This window comes from Chinchilla lanigera, unplaced genomic scaffold, assembly GCF_000276665.1.
Source record: "Chinchilla lanigera isolate Chin_1 unplaced genomic scaffold, ChiLan1.0 scaffold00004, whole genome shotgun sequence".
NCBI lineage: Eukaryota > Metazoa > Chordata > Mammalia > Rodentia > Chinchillidae > Chinchilla > Chinchilla lanigera.
Window position 1 is genome coordinate 413813 of NW_004955405.1, and position 6000 is coordinate 419812.

Below are 6000 nucleotides of genomic sequence, written 5' to 3' on the forward strand. Positions count from 1 at the left end.
GGAGGTGTGGAAATGCTCTCTGTCTCAGTCTGGCCAGCAATCTCTGATTTTCTGTGAGAGAAGCACACAGAGAAATAATAGCTTTAGCCACAAACATATATGGTAATCTCCATACTCAGACAAAAGAAAAAAAACATGACCAAATGGACACTGAGAAGATATTAAAAAATTGTCAAGGGATATGTCAGGGTATAACTAATATTTCAGGAAGATAACATTGGTGATTATATCATGATAATGCTTTAGGTTGGAAACCCAAGGAGAAGAGCTCCAATGAAAGATAATGAACCACTGAATAAGTGTAATTTCTGTGGTGAAGAAGAGGAAGACTGCACCCCAGAGACACTGACAAGAAAAAAACTCTCGGGTTGCTTAGGCATCAGGAATGGGTTCGGGCTACCGCTATTGCTTCACCTTGGTGAACTGCAATGTTTCAGTTACTGGTGCTTTCCAAACATGAAAGAAGTGTTAACCTAGTCAGACTGAAAGACAAGAGGGCCCACTCTTGGCTGGGAGAAATATGGGTAAGTGGGTAAGGCACAAGTTGGACAAAGTTGTTGTATCAGAATGTACTTCAAACTTCAATTGTCTCAGAGTTAAGAAGTTGCAATGTTATGAATGTAAATCATTATAGTGAAAAAGTTCAATCTCTTCAACTGAGGGTCTATCATTTGAATAAACTATTGCTCTATAAAGCTGGCTTTTGAGGTCTTAACACTAGCACTCTTCTTAAAGGCAGAAAATATGAAGAACAGATATCTGGATGAAATAGAGTCACTTTTGTTTCCACGAGTGTTAAACAAGGTTACAGACTTAGTGAAATTCAATTTTTTCATTAAGTTGGTAAAGTCATAATCATATGAATAAAGACATTTAAACACAAATAGGGTTTGTAATACACGTAGCCATCTATTTCCTAAAATCACAATGAAAGAGATGTTTTGAATGAAATGCACAAACTTAGTCATTATTAAAACTGATTATTGCACTTTATGTTTTTAAACATTCTTTAGTAGAATTAGGTAACAAACTGCATTTAGACTTTATTTCTTTAACCACTAAACAAGCACTAATATTAACAAATAATTGAATCAGAAGGAAGAGGGAAAAAATAGCACAAAGCAGAGGATTTTTAGGGAACAATTATTCAAGAGACCGTATATATATTTATACTTTTTTTTTTTTTTTTTTTTTGCTCAAACCCATAGAATGGACACTACCATGCGCGAGCCCTGCTGTGCTCTATGGGGTATGGAAGCTGGTGATGGGTCCTTGTGAGGTCATCATCTTCAGTAAGTGCACCACTCTGGGGAGGGAGCTGATTAGGGGAGACAGTGCATATGTGGGTGCAGGAGCCATATGGGAAATCTCTTTATTTCCCACTCAAGTTTTCTGTGAACCTAAAACTGCTCTAAAAATGAAATCTGTTTTAAAAAGATGTTTATTTAATGGGATACTAATATTTAGGGTTTTTTTAACAAAAGCAGTCAATCTTGTGTAATGAAACAAAATAAAATATTTATGTAATTCTTTAATTTGGGTTATAAAAGGCATGAATCAAGAAAGAAATGCAGCTCCAACTAGGCTGACTCCTTGCCACAGTACAGTTACTGCTTTTCTCCACCTCTCAAGAGTGCTGCTTCTTCTCCTCAGCCACAGGCCTTGAACCCCGTGTCCTGGCTTTGACCAAACACAGACAAGTAGCTCCAAACTGCTGAGCCTCCCTGAGTCAGGCAATTGTGTTCTACCTTGTTCCAGGAGTCATTTCTGTCCTTTCTTGGTGGGTGATGGGTGCTTTATGCATCACCAGTGGTTCTATGGAGAGAATGATGAATGAGATAAAGCTTGCACTTGTATCATCTATAAAGGGAGAAAAATGGGAGTATTAACTATAATACTAGGGGCCAGGCATATAGCTCAGTGGCACAGCACCTGTCTGGCAAGCACGAGGTCCTTAGTTCTTTTTTCCCAGCACCAAAAAAAAAAAAAAAAAAAACCACACACAAAAAAACCAATAATACCAGTTGATAGTTGCAGTAAGAGAGTAATGTACCTATTGTAGAGGTGGCAGAGAGGAAAGAGGGTTTGTTCTTGCATTATGGGTACTGCAGTACTGCAAATACCTTACAAAGAAGACATCAGGATTGTGTTTTTGTGGACTAATGAAGACTGTTCTGAATCAAGAGAAGAGGACATGGGAGACTAGGATAGGTATTCCAAGTGAAAGGTAGTTACCATGCCTTTTATATCACTAGTGCTCTGTATTTGTTCCTCTTCCCCAGATCCTAACTGTAACTTTTAACTCTGCCTTGCTATTGGGATTCTGTTTACAGGAAAATGGTGCCCTATCCATGAAAATTAGTCCTTTTTTAGTAGGAACCATTAGATTTCTCTGGTGCTGCCTGTGCACCCCAGGTCCTCATTTTGAATGTCACCCATAGATGACCCAGTTCTCTGTCCACATGCTTTCTTGGTGTCTTAGTCCATTTTCTGTTGCTAGAATGAAATGCTTGAGACCAAGTGATTCATAAAGAATAGAGGTTTATTTTTTCTTAAGGTTCTGGAGATTAGGAAGTTCAAGAGCATGGTCCCAACATCCGCTTGGCTTCTGCTAAGGAACTTCTTGCTGTCTCCTAACATGACAGAGGACACTACACAGTGAAACCCAGAGCAAGCCACTTTGCACTGAACCATTAAGTCGTGAGTGGGTTCATCCTCTTCGGCTTTTCAATACTTTGCTTTTCATTCCAAATTACCAATGTATGATCATGGAGGGGACACATTCAAACCATAGCCCTTAAATGCCTATGATCTAAACTGAGATGCTGATGTGACTTTGGAGACTGCATTGCCTTTATTGTAGACCAAACTTACCTAGATGCAGAGCTTTAAGGATTCAAGTGCTAGCAATACAGGAGCAAGCCCAGGAGGAAAAGTAAGGGAGCAGGGGAGAGAAAATGCAGAGGCCAAGAAGCCAGGCGAAACCGTGATTTCACGTGTGGTTCCACACTAGCTTGTGAAGAATTGTGGAGCATAAATTGCATTTCAGAATTTATTTTCTCTTGGGGCAAAGGAGCTCAGGTTTTGATCCTTATCCCAGTTGGCCACTGGCTACAGATGGCCATGGCCATCTGCCTGTGCGGGAGCTGAATTACCATTCTCTTCTAGGAAGGTCATTCTAGTACACTCCAGTGAGCCCTGGAAAGCAGGTTGTGCTGTGCGCTGCTCAGCAGTCAGAAGTGAGGAAGGCTGGTAAAGGGACCAGAGGGATCCAGGTGAGGGGCCACGCACATTGCAAACTCACCCTGAATCTGTCACAGACTCATGCCCAGGACACTTGATGGTGCAATGCTCTGGGTCTCTGACTCTCCCTGGTCACTTCCTTCCTGCTAATCAGCCGGACCCCTTGTATAGGTCAAGTCTTGAGAAAAATGCTTGGACTCCTGAAAAGCTATTCTCTCTTCAAAGACACAGAAAACTGAGATTGTTCTCATTGCTTAGAAGGCTAAGAAAACCTGAGATGATCAGAGAGCTTTGGATTCATATCAAAGCATTATATTGAAAACATACTTTGAAACCTTAATATGCACAAAAAACAAGGTTGATCTTTGGATTCAGGAAGTATAGGTTACTTCCTGGCTTGTATCCAAAGGCAGGATAAAGTCTTTCTAGGATACTTTGCATTCATATTTGTTATACTTTTTGTTACCCTAACCTACTAATCTTCCTCCTCTTTCTTTTGTGGAACTGGACATTGAACCCAGGGCCTTTGCATTGAGCTATATCCCTAGCCCTCTTTTTATGTTGTATTTTGAGACACAGTCCCGTTAAGTTGCTGAGTTTTCCAGAAAAGCCTCCGACTATGACCACTCTGCCTCAGCCTCTTCCAGTGAGAGGATTATAGACATGCCCCACCACACCTGGCCCAGTACATTATTCTTGACTACAAGGTTCAAGCTGGCTAAAATATTTAAAAAATGTAGGCCATGGTCATTCAGTTTAAACAACTTTTTGCAACTTCAACCAAGATTTTTGAATACTTTGAACCATTGATTCTTACTTATATGGTTAGTAATAAGAAGTAATTTGGAAAAAAATTGTACCCTTTCCTGTATTATTCTTGTATGGAGATTACCAGTAAAGTGATTTTTCTCTCTTTTCTTTTCTCTGAAACAAAATACATAAAAAGCTCAAATTAGAGAATTTATAAAAATGAACGCTTGTCCAACTCTTTTATGAGAAAAAGATCAGGATGTGATCTGAAGGCAAGAATTTGTTGAATGTAACTTTCAGGTCAAACAAGAGCAGCCTGGACATAGCCTAGTGTGTAATGCCACCCCCACTCCTGGGTTATAAAGAGTGATGCTCATAGTTACTCATGTGGCGTAGGTGCTGTTAGAACCAAACTGGTCAATTTGTACTTCACACTGTCGAAGTATATTGTACTTTTACTCCATTTCTTAGAGTAATCTCTGTACAATAATTCTTACTTAATGAGACTATTCAAGTACCTACTTCCCTGTTATTCTGAGCAAATGGGCACTGGTCATATCTTTGTTTCCATCATACCATGGTTGTGGTGACGTCATACCCTAATTTTAAAGATAATTTTATTTATCACACAAGGATTAGCCAATGTCTGCAAAGGTTGCATCTGTAAAGTAAACATGAAATACTATGGAGCCAAGTGAAGCCCAAAGGATTTGTTTACACTTAACAGTGATTTTTTAAAGCCTCATTTCCCTGTTTTGTTACAGCTGGCAGTGGAAAAAACAATAGAATCTGTGAATGAAAATACCCTCAGATGGCTCTGTTGTAAAAGCAAGTCCTTGACACACTTCCTGTTCATGTAGGGAGATGCTGACATCCACTTTGTTTGCCTCTGCAGGTAGCAGTTGCAGAACATCCATGTCTTGATGCTCGTGGGGCTCTTCAAGTAGAGAAGATAGCAAATGAGAAGAAATAATACGTAGAACTGTTGTGAATGGCAACTGGAATGGGGAAGAGGACATTGTTAGCCAAGATTATTTTCTTTATGTACATATGCGACTGTGTGTTCTTTTATGCACAGTGGTATATTTATACCTATTTGTGACTATTAGCATTTTCCTTTTGTTCCCAACAAATGTTGTGACATTTCTGTGACAACAATGCTTTAAATTTGTTACTTTGTTATAATTGAACTGTAACTAAGAAGAAGTAAAGGTAGCACTGAAGTTGTGACTCAGAGGCTTGGTCCCACCTGCACTGCGCACCCGCAACAACAATCACCACCACCTTACTTTACATAACAGAGTAGAAACATTGCTAGTTCCTTAAGAAGTATCTATGAAATTTTATTTCCTAATTTTGTGGGAATCATCATTTATAGTTGAGCTCATCAGGTGGTACTTAACTTACATAATCTGTGAATTAAAGAAACAATCTTTTTAATGTGGTCCTAGTCAGAATGGATCCTCTTTGGCCTTTTACACAAACAATCGTAAGAAGAAGAGGAAATAATGTGCTTCCCCAGTATTCTTAAACAATGTATCAAGATTGAAATTAAACAGAATTTTACAAAATATCAGAGGCAGGCCAGCGATATAGCTCAGTGACTTAAGCACCTGCCTGGCAAGCACAAGGTCCTGAGTTCAGTTCCCAGTACAAAAAAAAAAAAAAATTCAGAGGCATTGTCTCCATTTAGTAGATTTCAAATATGGTAATGTTGGAAATGTTCTTTTCGCAGTTATTATGCATTTGAAGGCAAATACTGACTATGCAATTTTTCTTAAAGCTCTGTGTTTTGGTGATCTATGTGCACCTATGTTCATAGCATCACAATTTGTTATTGTTAAATTGTGGAAGCAACCCAAATGTCCATCCACCGAGGATTGGATAACAAAATTGTGGTACTTTTATATAATGGAATATTACTCAGCTATAAAGAAAGATAAACTCGAGGCTTGTATAGGTAAATGGTCACAACTAGAGACCATACTCATAAGTGAAATAAATCAG

General features: G+C 38.9%; 1 long non-coding RNA gene across 1 annotated transcript in view; it reads left to right on the plus strand.

Annotated features, from left to right (window-relative positions):
- Positions 1–5850, plus strand: part of LOC106149740 — a 73412-nt gene extending 67562 nt beyond the window's left edge. Inside the window, exons 2-3 of the long non-coding RNA XR_001236095.1 lie at positions 1209–1292; positions 4889–5850. This is a non-coding gene — a long non-coding RNA (uncharacterized LOC106149740). The remainder of the gene's footprint in view (positions 1–1208; positions 1293–4888) is intronic.
- The last annotated feature ends 150 nt before the right edge of the window (positions 5851–6000 follow it).